The following is a 15383-nucleotide window of genomic DNA, read 5'->3' on the forward strand; positions in this document are numbered from 1 at the left end:
TGACAGACACCAGAAACCAGGAGAGAGACCCACAGAAGGAATCAACATGGCTGAGGTCCTGATTTGGACTTTTAACCTAAAGAACTGTGATAAAATAAGTTACTGTTCTTTCAAGCCACCCACTTGTGATATTTTTTGTTGTGGAAGCTTCACAGCTCCCTCAGGGGGGTGGGGAATGGTTTTTTCTCAGCTAATAACTAAAAAGTTGGTTGTTTGAACCCATCCAGTGGTGCAATGGAAGACAGACCTGGTGATCTGCTTCATAAAGATTAAAAAAAAGAAGACCTGATAACACAGTGGTTAACAGTTGGCAGTTTGAACCCACCTGTAGCTTCATGGGAGAAAGATGTGGCAGTCTGCTTCTGTAAAGATCACAGCCTATGCGGCAGTTTTACTCTGTCCTGTAAGGTAGCTGTGAGTCTGAGTCTATAAAGATTGCAGCCTAGAAAACCGTATGGTGCTCAGTTATACTCTGTGACACACGGGATTACCATGAGTTGCAATTGACTCAATGGCAACAGGTTTGGGTTTTGGGTTTAAGAAGCTGTAAACTGTCAAAGAGCTTTCATCACGGCTGCTGCTCCTTGTCCTGTTGCCTTTTCATCTCCTTTTCTCCTTCTTATCTTCCCACTTCTGTCACATATTCATTCTATTTGGTGCCCTGAAGTCGAGAGTAACAGATAGAAAAAAGTGTGCTTAGCGTGGGCATGGTCAGCTTTAGCATAGCGTGGGAAAAGGGAGCCATTTTGTTTCCTTTACATACCACCCCTAGATTTGCAATGTCTAACAAAGGTTTCTGAATACAGCTTCTTTCAGGCAAAAAAAAACTTCCATGATAAAAAGCTGGGGCATGAACCTCTCAAAGGAATAACCCAAATAATGTCCATTTGACAATCTTGAGACTCAGGGAGAGCACATATCAGCTGATAAATAAATGTTGAATGCTGTAGTTTGCACTTTCCAGGCATTATTTCATGTATTCCTCACACCCACTCTATAAAAGAAGGTATTATTATCATCCTCTTTTTACAGATGAGGAAACATAACTAGAAAGGCTAAGTTATGAACCCACTTCTCTGCCTTTGGTGCCCACCCTCTCTGTAATACTGGTTGGTTCTAGCCTCCTTTGACTTCAGTTTTTGTGATGTGGTGCTCATCCCCAGCTTCTCTTATCACTTAGTACTTCCAGTAATGGCTTCAGCCACTTGATTTCACGTAAGCTCTGATGCTACTGAGATTCTGGTACACCATTTTATTCACGATCTCTGATTTCCACTGCCCAGATCCAGCCTCATGGCAACCAGCTCCTTTTGTACTGCAGTGGATAGCTGGGGTTTGCAGACCAAGTAGCTTTGTGAACACCTGTCCTCCAAAGCATATGACTTGGTGGGACCATCAATAAAAAAGCTTTTCTTTCCCTTGACCAAGTGATGGGAAGTGACCCAATGAGATCCGTTAGACCTCTCTCCTTGGAATTTGCATATAGAACAGAAACATAACACCTGAAAATGGTGGAGTCCTGATGAACATGACTTATCTCCACCACTTAGGTCTCAAAAGATCCTTTGGTTCTGGTCTTTTTCGAAGACCCATTCTTCAATTTTCCCTTCGGTTCTATGAGTTTCCCTACATTATTTCAATAGATTTTTTATTTTTTTAAAGATAGCCTAAATCAATTTTTGTTATTCGCAAAGAAACTTAACTGAAACAGGTTCAGCAGTGAAAGGCCCAGAAATTCTAGCTATACTACTTTAGCACTTCTTAAGTTTCCAAAAAGTAAGCCATTCGTGTGTGCCATCTTCTCCTGCAGCATTCATATTGAGCCTGAGCAAGGTAAGCTAGGAAATTAAGCTTTTTTTCCATTAACCAGTTCTCTTTGGGCAATGGGTAAACTAGAGAAGGTAAAGCACACAGAAAAGGTGCTCAAGAGACAAAGAAAAGTATGAGAAAAATAGAGACTGATGGAAAACGAAGTTCAAGAAAAAAAATCAAAGATGAGAAAGAGATATTTGGATGCACATGTCTTCCAGAAAACAGCTTCTCTGGTACACTTATCACTAGTACGTACATCCTGATCAATTACATTGTTCATGCTGTGTTGTGTGTGACACTTATAATCTAATGCACTTGACTCACCTAATCCATCAGAAATGATATGCCCAAAATGAGCCTTGAGGAATTGACAAAGAAGCAGCTCTTTGAAATTCCATTTTTAAATGAAGTTTCAGAATGTTAATAAGCTTGATTACTAGCAGTAAAAGAAAGTTTCTTTTAGAAAATTGCCCTTTCACTTCCCCATGGAAAGCCCAGTGCTCACCAAACCAAACACTTGGAGTTGCTGATAAAGCCCCAGATAAGCTGATTGCTTCTGCTCGGATTCAGCAAATTTCCCTGCCATGGATCACACTCTGTCAAGAAATCCCCTTAATTCCGTATTTGGAAAAATTTCGTAGTCAACACATCCAACTAGCTGTTTTCCTCTCCCAACCACCCCCCGTAGGGAGAAGAGGATTATCTGGCAAAGGATAGAGTAAAGTCATTCTCCCCAAATGATTTTTCTTTCTTTTAAATATCTCATGAAACACCTGTCAGAATCACACTCCTTTTCCAGTGTCCTTACCCACTTTTTAAAAAATTTCTGTTAACTGTTGCCTGTGCTCTTTGGCGCAGCCAAGCCAACTTGGATAGAATGGTACTGTCTGCCCTTGCCTCCTCCAGGCCAGCTCACTGGGGCCCCTGGCAGGTGTGGCCCTGCCCAGCTCTTGAAGCATTCCAGGGAAGGCAGGTAGTGCATTGGAAACAGAAGAAAGCTGGCTTTAGTCTCTGTTGCCTGTCCTGTATGAGATGAATCTGGCAGGAGCCTGGACACGTGCAAGCACTTGGTGCCATAGCCTTCCCTGGGTCCAGCCATGTGAGCCCGGCCTGACTGGCTGAGCTTCTGCCTCAGTTCTTTATTGGGCCTCTAAGCTCCTGCCACAACTGCAAGCAACCGTGTCCTCACAGCCTCAGCCAGCTTGGTTGAGACCCAGGCTTTTGCTCTGTTCTTGCTAGCTCTCTCTTCAAGGATGGCATTTTTATCCCTAGTCACCAGGTTGGGAGTAGGGCTACTCAGAGTCATGGAGCTGCTCTGCTGCCTGAATTTGAGGATCACACACTCTCTGTACTTCTAGTGTTATGCCACACCCACTGAATTGGACTCTGGGATGCTGACGACGAGCCAAAGCTTTTGGATCTGACCCTCAGGAGGAGCTCCACAGCCTTCTCCATTTCTTTAGCTCCAGGTCCAGAAATTTACAGTTTCCTCCCATTGCCCAGCAACATAAACGTTTTAACAATCCCAGATTTCAGCATACCTTTCGGCCAAGTCCTTGCCCTGAGGTACGTCGGGTTCCTGTGCATCAGATCATGGAGGGGGATAATCATAGGCTTCAAAAAGTAAGTCTGTGCTACAACAGTTGTTCAGAAGTATCTGCAGGGGGAATTCCAAAATGGTAATTAGCAAGAATAGATTTAAAAAAAGTACTAAGTGTCTACTATGTGCCATCCCACTGCCATTGAGTTGATTCTGCCTCATAGGGACCCTATAAATCAGAGTAGATCTACCCTGTAGGGTTTCCAAGGCTGTAAATCTTTACAGAAGCAGACTGCCACATCTTTCTGCCACAGAGGGGCTGGCGGGTTCAAACCTTTGACCTTTCGGTTGACAGCCGAACACTTTCACCACTGCACCACCAGGACTCCATACTACATGCCAGGCACATTAAATATGTTAATTTCTTAACCTACACACAAGTTTATAAAATAAATGTACTTTACCTTTTACAGGTGAGGAAAATGAGACTCTAGGAGTCAGGTAACCTGCTCAAGGTTATGTAACTGTTCTTTCTGCATTTGAAGGTTTGAACACGGGGCTACCTGGCTCCAAACCCCCAGATTCTACTGCACTGTTTTTCCTCTTTGTGAAACAGCCTGTCTTCTGTTACCCTTGCTTCCCATTTCTATTATCCCTTCCCTGCCATCTGGTGTCATCCTGAAGTCCGGAACTGTCAGTCCAGAAGTCCAGAAATCCAGGACTGTCAATCTTCTCTGTCTCAATTCAGCACTTCCTTGCCCACCCTATGTGCATCCTAAATTGCAGTGTCCTATGGGTTTATGGGTTACTTCCCTCTCTCAGGCATGCCCCATGTTCCAGAATTATCCTGCGGCTAGTCTCACTATCTTTCATTTTAAAGAGCCATCACATTATTAAATCGGAAAAAACAAAAACAAAAACCTTAGCACTTGTTATGGATTGAATTGTGTTCCCCCAAACTCTGTGTCAAATTGGCTAGGCCATGATTCCCAGTATTGCGTGATTGTCCAGCATTTTATCATCTGGTGTGATTATCCTACGTGTTGTAAATCCTACCTCTATGATGTTAATGACGTAGAATTAGAGGCAGGTTTTTTTTTTTTTTTTTTTTTTTTTATGTTAGTGAGCGGGAAACCCTGGTGGAGTAGTGGTTAAGTGCTACGGCTTCTAACCAAGAGGTCAGCAGTTCAAATCTCCCAGGCGCTCCTTAAAAACTCTATGAGGCAGTACTACTCTGTCCTATAGGGTTGCTGTAAGTCAGAATTGACTCAATGGCAGTGGTTTTGGTTTATGTTAGTGAGGCAGGACTCAATCAATAAGAATAGATTGTATCTTGAGTCAATCTCTTTTGAGATATAAAAGATAGAAGTGAGCAGAGAGACAGGGGAACCTCATATTACCAAGAAAGCAGCCCTAGGAGCAGAGTGTATACTTTGGACCTGGGGTCCCTAAGCTGTGAAGCTCCTTAACCAGGGGAAGGTTGATGACAAGGACCTTCCACCAGAGTGGACAGAGCGAAAGAGAGAGACAGAGCCTTCCCCTGGAGCTGATGCCCTGAATTCAAACTTCTAGTCTACCAGACTGTGAGAGAGTAAATCTATTTGTTGAAGCCATCCACTTGTGGTCTTTCTATTGTAGCAGCACTAGATTAACTAAGACGGCACTCATATGGTTAAATTCCCTCATTTTGGGTATGAAGAGACTGAGCCTCTAAAAGGTGAAGTGACTTCCTCAAGGAGATGAGCTAGTTAGTGGCAGAATAAGGACTAAAGTCTGTTTCCTTATTCCCAGTTTGGTACTTTTCCTGTTGGTGCCAAAATTTCCCTGCCCATTTATAAGGATCCTTATGGAAAGGATGTGATAAATTAATTTATACTAAAGAGGGACTTGCCAATGATTCCTGTTCCTAGGGAGAGCTACATTTAAGACACGTCACGTGAAGGATTATTATTTAAACAGGAAAAATTGGACATATAACTTTATCTCTCTTCTCTCTCCTCATTTTACTAAATCAAGAGTAAAAGATTTTACAAAGCAGAAACCCAGGAGGACATGTAGAACAGAAGAGGAAACAAAAGTGCATAAGTGAATTTAATAAATAACCTGAAAGATGGAAAGCAGATAGAGTACACTCAGAACAGGATACCAGTGACAAGCACACTGGAAAAACTTTATAATGCTTCAATAGATTTGATAGAGTAGAGGCACCAGGGACCATGGAGAGTGAGAGTGAGATATGAGGTGAGTACTAGAGATTTGGTTGAAAGTAGTAGTTAGATACCCAGGTCCCCTCCCCTAATCCATAAAGTGAGGTGAATGCCCTCTCCCTACTTCTTCAGAGTTGGTGGGCTCATTCTCTGGGGAAATTTGACCACAGAATTTCTTGACTCAGAGAGATAAAATGGGGGTAAGGCCCCAGGCTGAAAACAGGGGGATTAGATAAAAGTCTGAGTACTGAAAAGGAAAAGCCCAAGCCTACTTCCCCTGATACATTTCCAGGATGTTTGGCCTTACCAGTTCTCTCAGGCAGAGACAGGAAGACTTTCTTGAAAAACTGAATAGCTTAAGGAAAAAGATATATCCAAACTAAACTCACTGCTGTATCGAGTTAATTTCAACTCACAGAGACCATATAGGACAGAATAGAACTGCCCCATAGGGTTTCCAAGGCTGTAAATCTTTACAGAAACAGACTGCCACAACTTTCTTCCATGGAGTGGTTGGTGGGTTCAAACTGCTGAACATTTTTTGTTTAGCAGCTGAGTGCTTTAACTGCTGTGCCACTAGGACTCCTAAAAAGACATATAAATACTGATATTTTGGCATTTTCCCTCAGGAAAGCCAGCTCCATATTGAATTTCACAGTGAAACCCACTATTTGGAAAGTTCTACCATAATGGCAATGGGTTACCACTTGGGTGGTGCAAACAGTTAAGCACTTGACTACTAGCCAAAAGTTTGGTGGTTCGAACTCACCCAGAGGTACCTTGGAAGATAGACCTCGTGATCTGCTTCCAAAAGTTAACAGCCTTGAGCAGTTCTATGGAGCAGTTCTTCTCTGCACACATGGGGTCACCAGGAGTTGAAATTGACTTGACGTCGACCAATAACCACCTCTGTACTTGGAAATTCTAATTGGTTTTTTAAAGCTGTGCTGCTAAGTCCTTAACTAAATTAAAAAACACAAAAAAACCAGTGCTGTCGAGTGGATTCATAGGGACAATTAATATGAATAATAGGATACATGTTCACCCACCTAAATTTTTCACCTCTCAGGTTTCTTGGGAAGTTGCTTTCCCATTTTTAGTGCATGCTGCCACCAAGAAGGGATCTGCACAACTGTTTGAAATGGAAGAAACAGGCATGTGCCAGAAATAACTGTTTTTACAGGATATTGTATGAGGCGTTAACATCCTAGAGATGTGATGGTATAAAACTTTTGATTCTTTGGGCTTTTGTAGATTGAGATAAGCCTTATAAGTATATTTCCAGGCTCCTATACATTTTTGGAAGCCGTGTTTCTCACGGTGACTCTGTTTGCATGAATACCTCATTTTCAAGTGCCATACATTGTATACACCTGTCAAGGGGTCTAGACAGCAATGCAGAGCCCAGAGGGACATATATGCCCCACATAATACATATCAAAATCCATATTTCAAAATAAAATTTCAGAAATGTTCCTTGATTCAGCATGCCTTTCATTAGTGAAAACACATGGTACCAACAAAAATTTTTTTTTAAACATTTAATTCATACACGAAAGGGTGAAAGGTGAGCAGGAATTATTTAAAGAATGCAACCTGAAAGGCAGAAGAAAACAAACAAACAAAAACTAACTAGGAGGAAAGAGAAACAATGAAAGAAACAGAAGAAAACTTAAAAAATAAACTCAGTGGAACAACAGAAAATATCCTCAGGAAGAGAGGAGACGTTGAATCTCTGAAATAAGAACAGAATTCTACATAAAAAAGGAACAATGAAAAGAAAGAGCTTACTCTTGGAAATAAAAGCCATGAGAGCTACAAGAGAAACTTTAATATAAAAGTTGAAAGATAACTAAGCAAATGCCCCAGAGTATGCAAACAAAAATAAAGGGAGAAATGTATTGAAAAATTAACAGATTGACACAGGGCATCTGGGTATAGAATTTGATACCCAGATTATTATTATTTTTTTGTTATTAAATTTTATTTTGAGAACAACATTATAACAACAGTGACAAATATTAAAAGTGATTCTTTGAATGAATCCTTAATATTTTTCCTGTATTAATTGCCAATCCTTTTCCATGTGTTAATGTACTTCATAAACCAGGGAGATCATAGTATAACACATTCAATTTACTTCTTTTTATTTTTAGTTTTTTATTGTACTTTACATAAAGGTCTACAGAACAAACTAGTTTCTCATTAAACAGTGTACGTATTGTTTTGTGACATTGGTTAACAACCCCATGACATGTCAACACTCTCCTTTCTCAACCTTGGGTTCCCTATTACCAGTTTTCCTGTCCCCTCCTGCCCTCTTGTCCTTTCCCCTGGGCTGGCGTGTGCCCCTTTAGTCTCATTTTGTTTCATGGGCCTGTCCAATCTTTGGTTGAAGGGTGAACCTCAGGAGTGACTTCCTTATTGAGCTGAAAGGGTGTCCGGGGGCCATACTTTCAGGGTTTCTCCAGTCTCTGTCAGGCCAGCAAGTCTGGTCTTTCTTTTTGAGTCAGAATTTTGTTCTACATTTTTCTCCAGCTCCGTCTGGGACCGTCTATTGTGATCCCTGTCAGAGCAGTGAGTGGTGGTAGCTGGGCACCATCTGGTTGTACTGGACTCAGTCTGGTGGAGGCCATGGTAGATGTGGTCCATTAGTCCTTTGGGCTAATCTTTCCCTTGTGATACCCAGATCAATGATCAAATGCTAGGATAGAATAAAGGCAATTTCTGACACTAACGTTCTCAAAGCATTCACTCCGATACGCTATTTTCCCAGGAATTTTCTGGAAGATGTATTTACCAAAAAAGAGGAAGTGAACCTAAATGTGAAAGAGTGGAAATCGAAGAAATAGGGACTGTAGTTCAGGAAAGAGAGAAAGAGGATTCCCAGATAGTAGCTATACAGCAGACCTGGGGAGCAATGATTTCAGAATGAGGCAGGAGGATACAGGACTTCAGTTAGAAGTCTCTAGGGAATTTGGTAAAGTATCAAATTTATTAAGCCACGTAGAAAATTCTGTTGAGAGTCTATTTGTAAAGTGTGAGAAGGATTACTATTATGTACTTAGAAGAATAAGAAAACAAGAAAGAAGGTAATTATGAACACCCGCAGAAACAAAAAAATTATGCAAGAAAGGATATATTGTAATATCCTAGTTAGCTTAACATTGGGTAATATATAGACTGTCATGATAATAGAAAAACACTGAATATGAATTTAACCCGAAACTTTTATATAACTTTACTGAGACATTGTGGGAAAGAACTAAATTATTCCCTAATAGAAAGACCTAAGCTAATGTTTAAAAGTGTCAAGTTAAGAAATAGTGGCATAAGTGTGCACTTTATAACATGGCAGCGGTTGTAGTCAGCTGCCATGGAGTCGGCCCCCAACTCATGGCAACCCCATGTGTTATAAACTTGAACTGCTCCATTGGGTTTTCTTGGCTGTAATCTTTTTGGAGGAGGCCTGGTGGTGCAGTGGTTAAGAGCTCTGCTGCTAACCAAAAGGTGGGCAGTTGGAATTCACCAGCCACTCCATGGTAACCCTATGGGGCAGTTCTATTCTGTCCTATATGGTTGCTATGAGTTGGAATTGACTCAACGGCAATGGGTTTGGTTTGGTTTTGGTAATCTTTGCATAAGCAGTTCACTCAAGCCTTTCTTCCACAGAGCCAAGGTGGGTTAGAATAGCAGCCGATCGCAAACCAATACCAGGAAACACACAAACACAACTAAATGGCTAAAAGTAGTTACTTTTGGAAAGTGTGACTTGGGCCTAGGAACAGATGGTGGAGGAAACTGCTTTTTGTTGTTGTTATCGTCACAAGCCTTTTAGTGCTATTTGGCTTCTCTAAGCTATGTGTATAGACTATTTTTTATAAAATTGCAATTAAGTATTAAAAAATGATACTCGCAAAGGCAATGCCTGAGCAAAGAGGGATGACTTTGTGATGCAATTTTAATTAGTGTGACAAATACCCAGACACAGTGTGGAGTAGGGAGAAAGGAGAACAACGAGGGGTTCTGGTAGGTAATGAGTAGCCCACAGTCTTAGAGGGGTGGGTGCAGCAGTATTGTGCTTCTCAGCAGGTGTGGGGATTGGACATATCTTTGCAAAAGACAGACGAAGACCACGGACAAATACCCCTACTTTACACCAAGCTCCTGCAAGTCAATATTAAGAAGGTAAAGCTTTTATCTTTTGATTCTCACTCTAATGAAAGAACTACGCAAACAATAATTGAATTGGCAATTTATAAAACAGAACCAAAAATGGCCTACAGGTAGAAGAATGATCAACTCTTACTGTGACTGGAAAATGTTAAAACAACAAAAAGGCTTAAGATATTCATTTGTTCTTAAAAATTTTAGACTGGTAAAATTTTTTTTAAAGACTGATAAAATCTAGTGTTGATAAGTGATTGAGGAACTGAGCACTCAAAAAACATTACAGTATAAATTTGTGTAGCATCCCGGGGACAATTCAGGAGTATTTACATCTATTTTAAATTACTTATGCTCATTGTCTGAACACTCTCACTTCCAGAAATTACCCATCAGAGAGACTTCCAAAAGTACACAAAAATATAAATATAAGGATGTTCATGGAAGGTTTATTTGTAAAAATAAGAAACTGGGAATAACCCAAATATTCACTGATGGGGTAGTCATGGAACAAAATATGCTGCATTAATTTAGAATAATATTATATAATTATCAAGAGACTCAAATAGATATGTATGATTTGTGGAAGAATGTCCATGGTATATTATTAAATAAAAAAAAATCATGTTGAAGGTCTGAGTACAAGTAAAACATTTTATGAAGAGCAAAAAACACTACTTAGCCACTTGTACATGAACACACACACGCTTATTACACACAGAAAAATGACTGAAGAATTAATAGCCTGTCCATAGTGGAATGGGAGTAATGGTGATGGAAAGGAAATTTATTTTCATTTTAATCTCAGCTATTTTTTAATCTTTTATTTTTTTTACAAGCATGGGTTAGTCATTTAATGTTAAAGCGCTTGTGATTTCTTCGAAGGTAGCTGAGTGGCGCCAATGGTAAACAGGTACAACTGTCAAAGCCTTAGGTTAGAACCATGCCTTGCTCCAAGTAACAATCAATAGCTATTGTCTGGACAAATGATTTCTGATAATTAGTACAACTAAAACCCTGGTGGTGTCGTGGTTAAGAGCTCTGGCTGCTAACCAAAAGGTCAGCTGTTTGAATCCATCAGGCACTCCTTGGAAAGCCTATAGGGCAGTTCTACTCTGTCCTATAGGGTCGCTATGAGTCAGAATCCAGTCGACGGCAGTGGGTTTGGTTTTTTTTCTTTGCTAAATAGTTCAAATCTTTGTTGAAAAGTCTACCTCTCTAAATCTTTCATTGTATAATTGTCTTATAAAAATTGGTGGCTTCGTCTGGGTTCTTTGCAGCCAGTAGGAACACTTCTAATCAGAGTTTGCTCATACACGCCATCTGCCTGTTAGCGGCATTACAAAAATCAAGAGACTACTAGGAGGGCAGGAGGGAATGAAACTTTAATTACTACAGAACCACAGCAGGACAAGGGAATCCTCCATGTCCACACCTCCCTGGAGGCTGTGCACAGGTCTGTGAGGCTCAGACATGTGTGGTCAGGTGATGAAGAGCAGGCTCTAGACAGCGCTGGACTGGAGTCTGAGCCCAATATGGGGGCAGGGTCACACAGTGCCTTCAGCATGTGTCTGATATCTCACTGGCAGCAAACAATTTTGGAAGGATACAATCCTGGCCAATCATTTTCTTTCTCAGGCCTGTCTCTCCTACAGCACCTGAAGCAGCTGTATGAGGAGGTGGTAAATGACGGCTTTGGTTTACGGAAGAAGAATAACCATGGGCAGTTATCTAGTTCAGGGACAAGCCCTTGTGGATATGAAAACTGTGCCCTCTCAGCAGAGGTCTGACTAAGGGGCAGGGAGCCAGGTAGGGCACATGTCCTGGGTGCAGCTTGAGCTGGGGCACCATCTTTTATTGGCCATCACAGTTTCCATCACCAGCTGTGAGAGATCATCCAGCAATTTAACACTAATTGCCCTAGGTGCTATTTTCCATAGTTAGGCCCCTGCTTTTCAGCAGTGGGGACTGTTGTAGATCTTTAAGCTGTCATTTCTGCTGTGAACCAAGCCCGGCCAAGTATGGGCTTCTCTCTGTGTACTGCTCTCTCTGTTCCAGCCCTGCAACTCTTTGAACACCCAGCAGACCTCTAGCTCAGCTTGCTTCTGCCCCACTGCTATCTACGGTTTCCTTGTCACCTGCGGTTCCATTTATGCTGGTATTTTGTAATTTTGGTGAGTCATTGTGTATTATTTTTGAGTCGTGTCAAGTATGTACATCACCTCTCCCACCTTAGAAACTCCTCGCCAGAGGGAGGAAAGAAATATACTGATGCCTTGTGCCAAGCAGACTGACTCTTTTCACAAACTCTAATCAATGAATAACCAACAACACTTCACAGGAATGTGTTTGTTTCTTTGTTTTGTTTTGCTTTGTTTTGGGAAGTAGAGAGAAGGTGTCTAAAGGCACAGCCAAAGGAACTTGCTGTGGCCTCCAACTTTTTGGAAATTCTGTACTTTGTATTAAAAATTCTTCTGAATTTGCGGTCTTCTCCATTTCTTATGTATTCATCTTAATACATAAATAATAAGTAAAATCATTTAATATGGTACAAAATAGTTGCTTCCAGAAGAGACACCTTTTTGTCTTGCAGTTTCCGAGCTTATGGCCTAGAATGTACACAATCCTGAAAATTAGGAGAATCAATTAAACAACAGCCCTATGAGGAAAGTACTATTATGCCGATATTAGAAACATGGCGACTGAATGTCAGGGGTATTAAATAATTTTCCCCATTCATGGGACTAATACATGGCAAATCTGGGATCCCAACACAAGCAGACGTTTCAACCAGACAACGTTACAGACATTCTTCTCTATTAATCGTGTTTCTTCTCTTCCCTCTCCCTCTTTCTAACCTTGACACTGAGTCCAGTGTTCTTCATGTTAAGCCTAAAATGATTTTCTTGAATTATTAAAAGATGAGTTCTCTGACAGTTTATTTATTTTGGGTGGCAGAGATGGGGTTGGAGTAAAACAAAAACTTGGGGTCCCTGGGTGGTGCAAACTGTTAAGCACTCAGCTGCTAACCTATAAGTTTGGAGGTTGGAGTTCACCCAGAGGCACCTCAGAAGAAAGGCCTGGCAATTTACCTCTGAAAAAAATCATCCATCGTAAACCTTACAGAGTCTGACACGCAAGGGTCACTATGTGTCAGAGTCAACTCAACAGCAGCTCGTAAAGCAAAATCTTGATCAAGAGCCCTAAATAGCATTTTAGGAAGTGCCCAGTCACAGATCCTGTGCTGGGCTGCATTTTTCATAGCTACCAGGGAAGGCAATTGAATTGAAAATCACCAGACTCGAGTTCTAACTCCAGTGATGTCTCTAAGTAACTTTCTGACTATGGAGAGTCACGAACCTCTCTTCTGACCTATCATCATTTGTATTATTGAGGGGACGAGGGCTGGAGTCAATGATCCTTGAGGTCTCCACACTGTTGTTTCCTCCCATGGAAAAACCAATTGAAGATGGAGGCAATTCATACCCACCAGCCTTCTTATAATATTGCCTGGACTGATTCAAGGCACAGTGTATTTTTCTTAACCAACATTTCCCCACAGCAATGCTATGGTGCTGACCCCAGATTTTGTTTTCTTCCCCGGTTTGCCCTGCGTCTATTGTTCTACCAGAGGTGTTTGAACTGGAGACCAAGGTTAGTTGAAGAGTACCCAAATGCTGGCAGGCACTGTGTCCACTTTTTGGCTCCAGCTTCCCTGGACTATCAACTGTTCTGGCCGTTCTGTAAGCTTCATCCCAACTGCAGCAAGAGGCCCAGTGATGTCCTGATTCGTCTTGGCTCAGATGCAACTCATGATGTTATTTTTACAACCTGGCAGTTCCAAGTGAAGAAAGCTATTCTTCTTCCTCCATCAGCTACCAGCTACCCCCTACTGTCCAAGAACCTTTGGTTCTTCAATGATTCAGGAGGCAGCAAAGTATAATCTCCTGACCTAGCTTTTCAGCATCCTTCGCTGAAGGGAAGGTGATTACAAAGGGTCATCCATTTAATTAATTCCCATGGTGTATAGTTCTCAGGCTCTCATTCCTCTTTCTCCTGATTTGGTATTTTATTTACTACTGATTTGGAGGCTGAACACTAAGCCACTGCCAGGGTTTACTGGGGAATGATGTAGGATTGTTTTTTGAGATTTATTTATGTTTCTTATGAGCAGGAAGTAAAAGCCCGGTAGGGCTTTGTCTGTTTATGCAAATGCAGACCATTTCAGGAGAGCACTATTAAGTTATATAATTCCATGTATTTCAAATTCTGGGACAAACTATGGAATGGCAGTAATTAATTGGAAAGCATGAGAGCAGCCACCTTTGGCTATACCTAGTACGTCATTGAGTTAAACCCTCTTAATCAACATTCACCTAGAATGTTTGGGGTCATCTCGAACCTTCTCCCATTGTTGTTGGTAGTTACCATCAAGTTGCTTCCAACTCACAGTGACCCTATGTACAACAGAATGAAAGACTGGCAGGTCCTACACCATCCTCACAATTGTTGCTATGTTTGAGACCATTGTTGCAACCATTGTGTCAATCCATCTGATTGAGGGTCTTCCTCTTTTTTGCTGACCCTCTACTTTACCATGCATGATATCCTTCTCCAGGGACTGGTCCCTCCTGATAACATGTCCAAAGTACATGAAACGAAGCCTCACCATCCTCACTTCCAAGGAGCATTCTGGCTATACTTCTTCCAAGACAGGTCTGTTCATTCTTCTGGTAGTCCATGGTATATTCAATATTCTTTGCCAACACCGTACTTCAAAGGCATCAATTCTTCTTTGGTCTTCCTTATTCACTGTCCAACTTTTGCACTCATATGAGGTGACTGAAAATACTACGGCCTGGGTCACGCATACTTTAGTCCTCAGAATGACAGCTTTGCTTTTTAACATTTTAAAGAGGTCTTTTGCAGCGAATTTGCCCAATGCAATATGTTCTTTGATTTCTCAACTGCTGCTTCCATGGGTGTTGATTATGAATCCAAGTAAAATGAAATCCTTAATAACTTCAATATTTTGTCCGTTTATTTTATCATGATGTTGCTTATTGGTCCAGTTGTGAGGATTTTTGTTTTCTTTATGTTGAGGTATAATCCATACTGAAGGCTGTATGTAGTATTTGATCTTCATCAGCAAGTGCTTCAAGTCCTCTCCACTTTGGTCAGTAACCAAGGCTGGGTCATCTGCATATCACAAGTTGTTAATGAGTTTTCCTCCAATCCTAGTGCCACACTCTTCTTTATATAGTCCAGCTTCTCAGATTATTTGCTCAACATACAGATTGAATAAGTATGGCAAAAGGATACAACCCTGACTCATGCCCTTCCTGATTTTAAACCACATAGTATCCCCTTACTCTATTTGAACAATTGCCTCTTGGTCTGTGTAAAGGTTCCTCACAAGCACAGTTAAGTGTTCTGGAATTCCCATTGGTTGCAATGTTATCCATAATTTGTTATGATCCACACAGCTGAACATCTTTGTATAGTCAATAAAACACAGGTAAACATCTTTCTTGTATTCTCTGCCTTCAGCCAGGATCCATCTGGCATCAGCAATGACATCCCTTGTTCCACATCCTCTTCCAAATCTGGCTTGAATTTCTGGCAGTTCCCTGCCAGTGTATTGCTGTGACTGTTTT

The 15383-nt window shown here is 41.1% G+C and overlaps 1 protein-coding gene across 3 annotated transcripts in view; it reads right to left on the minus strand.

Moving 5' to 3' along the window:
• KCNMB2 (potassium calcium-activated channel subfamily M regulatory beta subunit 2) overlaps positions 1-15383 on the minus strand; it is a 526027-nt gene that overhangs the window by 369774 nt on the left and 140870 nt on the right. For all 3 annotated transcript variants that reach the window (XM_049867403.1, XM_049867404.1, XM_049867406.1), the window contains one exon: positions 3354-3469. The gene's annotated coding sequence lies outside the window, so the exon portion shown is untranslated. The remainder of the gene's footprint in view (positions 1-3353; positions 3470-15383) is intronic.

The sequence above is a fragment of the Elephas maximus genome, chromosome 23 (genome assembly GCF_024166365.1).
Source record: "Elephas maximus indicus isolate mEleMax1 chromosome 23, mEleMax1 primary haplotype, whole genome shotgun sequence".
In the NCBI taxonomy this organism is placed as follows: domain Eukaryota; kingdom Metazoa; phylum Chordata; class Mammalia; order Proboscidea; family Elephantidae; genus Elephas; species Elephas maximus.